The 6,735-nt window shown below is 38.8% G+C and overlaps 1 non-coding gene across 1 annotated transcript; it reads right to left on the bottom strand.

The window, feature by feature from the left end:
* Positions 1-2,468: 2,468 nt before the first annotated feature.
* Positions 2,469-2,575, bottom strand: LOC141722892 (small nucleolar RNA R71). Its single transcript, XR_012575890.1, has one exon. It is a non-coding gene; the product is annotated as a small nucleolar RNA R71 (small nucleolar RNA).
* Positions 2,576-6,735: the final 4,160 nt, after the last annotated feature.

Genomic DNA, 6,735 nt, shown 5'->3' with positions numbered 1-6,735 from the left:
GCCGCTGTTCACATACTCAATCGACTACCTACTATAACTATTGATAACAAAATTTCTTATAAGGTTATGTATAAAAAACATGCAGAATATGATCGCTTCAAAATTTTTTGGTGCATAGTTTTTGCCACAAACCGCTATAAATCTTTTGACAAATTTGATTCTGGGGGTATATCTTGCGTTCATTTGGATATCCCCCAAATAAAAATGGATACCGATTGCTCAATTTGTTAACTAATCAAACCTTTGTGTCACGAGATGATGTATTTTACGAAACAATTTTCCATTAAATTCTCACACAAATAAACCGTATATGCACCATGTTCCAACCTCTACGCGAAACACTCAACAACCTCTATTTGCAGCAGCTTGACACTGATATCATGGATGAAACTTATGTCCAGTACTTTCTCAATGCCAGTCCAGATCATCCCTCACTAACTTATTTAAGAAGCTAATCTAGACAATATAAACAACTCAGTTGGTGATAAGTGGATTTTATATTCATTTAGAACAATTCATATCGGCTTAAGTTGATGACTTGACCTCAAGTATGTGGTGTTTTTGATATATTTTTTTTGAGTCTTTGCAGAGCTATAACTAGAGGCGGGAATGGACTTTTCTATGCTTTTATGGTGGAATGAGGTCATGAAATGAAGGGCGAAAGCTTGCTAGAGAAATAAAGAAAGTAGAAATTTTTCGGCAGAAGGCAAGCGCGACCTCTATCCACCTTGGCGCGCCCGCGCTGCTTGAACAGAAGGTCAGCGCACCCGCGCTGTGTCTTGGCGCGCCCGCGCTAGCTTGTGCAGAAAAATAAAATCCTGTTTTGATTCTGATTGGAAGTTTCGTGCGGTCAAAGTAATCTGGAAGTATAATTACCAAAAGATATCAATCAGAAGGACAGGACTTGGGGGAAAACTAAAAGTGGAGAGCACAAGACGGCTAAGAAGAAGAAGCTCTAGTTCTATATCTTATTTTTGTATTCTTCTACTTAGGCGATACTTTGGATGCTCGTTTCGGATTTGTTTTCTAAACCTTAATACTTTAATATTCTCTTGTAGTATTCAGAACCTTTTTACTATCATGTTTTATTGGAACCCATGATGACGAGCCGTTCGATTATGAACTAATCGTTATCATGGGATTCTAACAGATTTATTTATGGATTTTCGTAGTTGATTACCTTAAAGTTTTCGGTGTGTGATGAATTATTGATTTTCCTGTATGGTTGTGCTTAATCTTCTTGGATGCGTAGCTAACATCTAAGTGGTATTTTTAATCTCTATTGAATGTGAAAGTGGATATAGAGGTTTAGAACTTGCCATTCTAGTATAGGTTTATGGATGTTTTGACATGCATGATTCGTAGTGTAATTTTAACCATCTTACGCTGCCCTATGTGATCTCAATAAATAACTTGCTCTTAAACCATTATGTTTTCAAATCTTATAGACATATAGGGTCTAAGCATAATTGGTGTCTGCCAGCTTCTATCTAATTTGTGGATGCTGAGTGGTAGGGTATACATTTATCGAAAGATAGCGTGTACTAATTTCGTGTTGTTTGATTAGTTATCATAACCGTCATATACTATGATTAAAGGCATAAACTCTGAATGAAGTATTTAGTGAAGTTGGAATTCCATGTTTTATTTTACATAAATAACTTGACTTTCATCTCTTTGTTAATTCATTCTAGCATAATTACTTTTAGATTATCAAACTCAATTTGATACTTGTCTTAGCAGTGAATAATAATCATACATTGTTGCATAAGTGCACATTTTGAATTAAACCAGTCTATGTGGGAACGAACTAAACTTAATCTTATACTACTTGTGACTGCGCACGCTTACGTGTTTTTGTGCGAACAAGTTTTTGGCGCCGCTACCGGGGACTCGGTGTTAAATTTAGTTTATGCTCTTGTCATCGGTGGTCGTTAAAGTTCACCGATTCAGATTATTTCTGTTACCAATTTTACTTTGCTCGTGTGTTTCAGGTATTCGAGCGAGCGTGTATGCGAATACATTCTCAATCTCATAAGGACACACTAAAAGAAGTAGAAACGGAAGTGATCATTGCAATGGGAGAACCAGCAGCAAAAACGAAAGCACTGAAGGATTATTCTCATCCGAAAATCAATGACATTCAGTCTAGCATTGTCGGACCAGCCATTGCAGCTAATACCTTTGAAATCAAGCCTGACATTATTCAAATGGTACATAATTCAGTCCAGTTTGGGGGTGCTCCAACAGAAGATCCTAATATGCACATTAGGGATTTCATTGAGATTTGCGACACCTTCAAGTTCAACGGTGTTTTGGAAGATGCTGTGAAACTGAGACTTTTCCCATTTTCTCTGAGGGATAAAGATAAGAGATGGTTGCACTCCTTACCAGCAGGTTCTATTGCGACATGGGAGGATCTTGCTAAGAAAATTCTTACTAAATTCTTCCCTATGGCAAAAATAGCTGTAATCAAGAATGCTCTTACTCAATTTGCACAGCAGTCAAGAGAATCTTTATGTGAAGCTTGGGAGCGCTACAAGGAGATGCTTAGGAAGTGTCCTCATCATGGAATGCCTGATTGGATGGTAATCAATTGCTTTCATAATGGGTTGGGAGCACAGTCAAGACCCATGCTAGATGCAGCATCATGTGGAGTCTAATGGGCTAAGATCTATGAGGAAGCTTATGAGCTAATTGAAATGATGGCTGCTAATGAATATTAGAATCCAACTTAGAGACCACCATAAGGCAAGGTAGCAGGAATTCTAGAGGTGGATATAACTATGGCTATAGCAGCTCAGCTAAAGGCATTGACTATGAAAGTGGATTCTCTGACCAACTATGGAGTTCATCAGATAGCAAATGTTTGTGAGCTTTGTGCAGGTGCCCATGCGACAGATCAATGTGTTATATCTAGTAAGCCAGCACACTTTATGAGCAATTTTCAGAGATCACATCAACCAGTTCCTTCCGCTTATCATCCTAATAACCGAAACCATCCTAATTTTAGATGGAGCAATAATCAGAGTGGTCTGTAACATCCACAACAGCCTTACCAGTAGTTTGGAGCCAAGCCATTCAACCCTCCTGGTTTTCGACAATAGTATGCACCAAGGAAACAATTTCAACCACAGAGAATGTAACAACCAGCTGATGGAAGAGCTAGTCAGTCTGCTAATAAAAAAATCTGAATTGGAAGAATTGAGGCTAATGTGTAAAAGCCAAGCGATTCCGATCAAAACTTTGGAGAATCAAATAGGACAAATTGCTAATGCGTTTTTGAATAGACCACAAGGAACTCTTCCGAATGATACAGAGGCTAACCCAGGCAAGAGGGAAGTCAAAGAACAGTTGAAAGCAATCACTTTGAGATTTGGAAAAGCCGCCAACAATAAAAAATCAGCAGCTGAGCAAAACGAAGAAGTGCACGGGCAGAAGGTCAGCGCGCCCGCGCTCTCCCCTGAACCAAGAAATGGAAGTCTTGATAAAGCTTATCAGAAGGATGGAGAAGCGGAAACAAATAACAATTCTTCTTAACATTCTACTCCTGAGCAGTATACAGGAAACAAACAGCTCTATCCGCCTCCTCCATATTCAAAAAGACTTCAGAAGTAGAAGATCGACAAGCAGTTTGCCAAGTTTCTGGAGGTTTTCAAGAAATTGCATATTAACATACCTTTTGCGGAAGCTCTACAACAGATCCCGAGTTATGCTAAGTTCATGAAGGGTATTCTATCTCAGAAGTTGAAACTTGATGAGTTGGAAACCGTTGCTCTAACGAAAGAGTGCAGTGCGGTGCTACAACATAAAATGCCTCATAAACTTAAAGATCTGGGAAGTTTCACGATACCATGCACTATTGGCAAGTTATCTTTCGACAAGTGCTTGTGCGACTTGGGAGCTAGTATCAATCTGATGCCATTATCTATCTTCATGCAACTTGGTCTGCCTGACCCAAAACCTACAAACATTTCCTTACAATTGGCTTATTGGTCCATCACATATCCGAGAGGTAGAGTGGAAGATGTCTTGATTAAAGTGGATAAACTCATCTTTCCTTATGATTTTATCATTCTAGACTTTGAGGAGGATAAGAAGATTCCTATTATCTTGGGAAGACCTTCTTAGCTACAGGCCGAACTTTGATCGATGTGTAAAATAGAGAGTTTACAATGAGGGTTCAAGATCAGGATGTCACATTTAATGTGTTCAATGCAATAAAATTCCCAACTGATGAAGAGGAGTGCTATAAAGTAGAACTGGTCGACTCTGTAGTGAATTTGGAGATGGAGCAATTGCTAAGATCAGATACCTTTGAGAAAGCCTTAACAGGGGAATCTGATATGAAAGTCGAAGAACGAGCAGAGCAACTTCAGTTGTTGAATGCATCTTCGTGGAAGAGGAAGTTGGATATGCCATTCTAGTCTTTTGGAATAGCAGAGCTAAAAAATTCTTAGGAACGTCCTAAACCATCTATTGAAGAAGCACCCACACTTAAGCTCAAACCACTGTCGGATCACTTGACGTATGCATTTTTAGGTGATGCTTCTACATTACCTTATATTATTACGTCTAACCGGTCAGGTAGTGATGAAGACAAGCTTTTGTGAATTCTGAGAGAGTTTAAATCAGCAATCGGATGGACTATAACATGTCTCAAAAGAATCAGCCCTTCTTATTGTATACATAAATTCTGCTTGAGGAAGGAAGTAAACCTACCGTTGAATATCAGAGAAAACTCAATCCTATCATGAAAGAGGTGGTGAAGATAGAAATTATTAAATGGCTGGATGCAGGGATCATTTATCCTATTTCAGACAGTTCATGAGTGAGCCCGGTGTAGTGTGTGCCTAAGAAAGGAGGCATTACAGTTGTAGCTAATGAGAAGAATAAGCTCATCCCTACTTGGATAGTCACAGGGTGGAGAGTATATATGGTTATCGAAAGTTGAATAAAGCCACCAGAAAAGATCATTTTCCGCTTCCATTCATCGATCAAATGCTTGATAGGTTGGATGGTCATGAGTATTATTGCCTTCTGGATGGGTACCCAGGTTATAATCAGATTTGTATTGCCCCAGAAGATCAGGAGAAGATGACTTTTACTTGTCCTTTTGGCACTTTTGCTTTCCGTCGAGTTTCTTTCGGGCTTTGTGGTGCACCTGCTACTTTCCAGAGATGCATGATGGCCATATTCTCTGATATGATTGGTACAAATGTGGAGGTGTTCATGGATGATTTTTCCGTTTTCGGATCTTCGTATGATGAGTGTTTGCATAATCTGGGCTTGGTGCTGAAAAGGTGCGTTGAGACCAATCTGGTGCTTAACTGGGAAAAATGTCACTTCATGGTGCAACAAGGTATCATTCTTGGGAATAAGATATCTAGCAAGGGGCTGGAAGTGGATAGGGCAAAATTTGAAACTATTGAAATTCTTCCTCCACCAATCTCAGTTAAAGGAATCCGCAGTTTTCTTGGTCATGCGGATTTTTTTCGGCGATTCATTAAAGACTTCTCCAAAATTTCTAAACCCTTGTGCAATTTGTTGGAGAAGGATGTTCCCTTCAAATTTGATGAAGAATGTTTAGATGCTTTCGAGATTTTGAAAAACAAGTTGACTACAACACCCGTTATTACTGTACCTGATTGGGGTGAGCCTTTTGAGATGATGTGTAATGCTAGTGACTATGCAGTGGGAGCTGTTCTCGCTTAGAGAAAGAAGAATATTTTCCATGTGGTTTATTACGCTAGTAAAACCCTTAATGATGCTCAACTGAATTACACTACTACGGAGAATGAGCTTTTGATAGTTATTTACGGGTCCGAGAAATTCAGATCTTACTTACTTGGGACAAAATTGACGATTTACACTGATCATGCAGCTATTAAATATTTCGTCTCAAAGAATGATTCAAAACCGTGATTGATTCGATGGATTCTCTTGCTTTAGGAATTCGAGTTGGAAATCAAAGACATGATAGGTACGAAAAACCAGGTAGCGGATCATCTATCACGTTTGGAAAATCAAGGTAAAGCTTCACAAGATAACACATTAATCAACGGATCTTTTCCCGATGAGTAACTTTTTGGGTTGCAAGAAGAAGAACCATGGTTTGTAGATATTGTGAACTATCTTATGAGTAATGTGATTCCCTCATAATTTTCTTATGCTCAAAGGAAGAAGTTTTTACATGAAGTGAAGTGGTATCGATGGGATGAGCTATTCTTGTTCAAACAGGGGGCATATCAGATAATCATGAGATGCATTTCCTATAGTGAAATGAAGGGTATTTTATGAGATTGTCATGCCACTGCGTATGATGGTCATTATGGTGGAGAGAAGACCGCTGCCCGTATCCTTCAGGCGGGATTTTTCTGGACAACCTTGTTTAAAGATGCTCATCAGTTTGTGTTGAGATGTGATCGCTATCAACGGGTTGGGAATATGTCCAAGAGGGATGAGTTGCCTCTTAACGTGCTTCTTGAAGTTGAGATTTTCGTCGTGTAAGGAATAAACTTCATGGGACCATTTATATCATCGTGCAACAATTAATATATTCTCCTAGCAGTAGATTATGTGTCTAAATGGGTTGAGGTTAAGGCTTTGCCAACCAACGATGCTAAGGTGGTGATAAATTTTCTTCATAAGAACATATTCACACGTTTCGGTACTCCATGAGTAATAATCAATGACAAGGAAATGCATTTCTGTAATCGCAAATTTACTGCATTA

This window comes from Apium graveolens, chromosome 4, assembly GCF_009905375.1.
Source record: "Apium graveolens cultivar Ventura chromosome 4, ASM990537v1, whole genome shotgun sequence".
Classification (NCBI taxonomy): domain Eukaryota; kingdom Viridiplantae; phylum Streptophyta; class Magnoliopsida; order Apiales; family Apiaceae; genus Apium; species Apium graveolens.
Note: the sequence above shows the minus strand (reverse complement) of the source record. Positions and strands in the feature narration are given on the sequence as shown.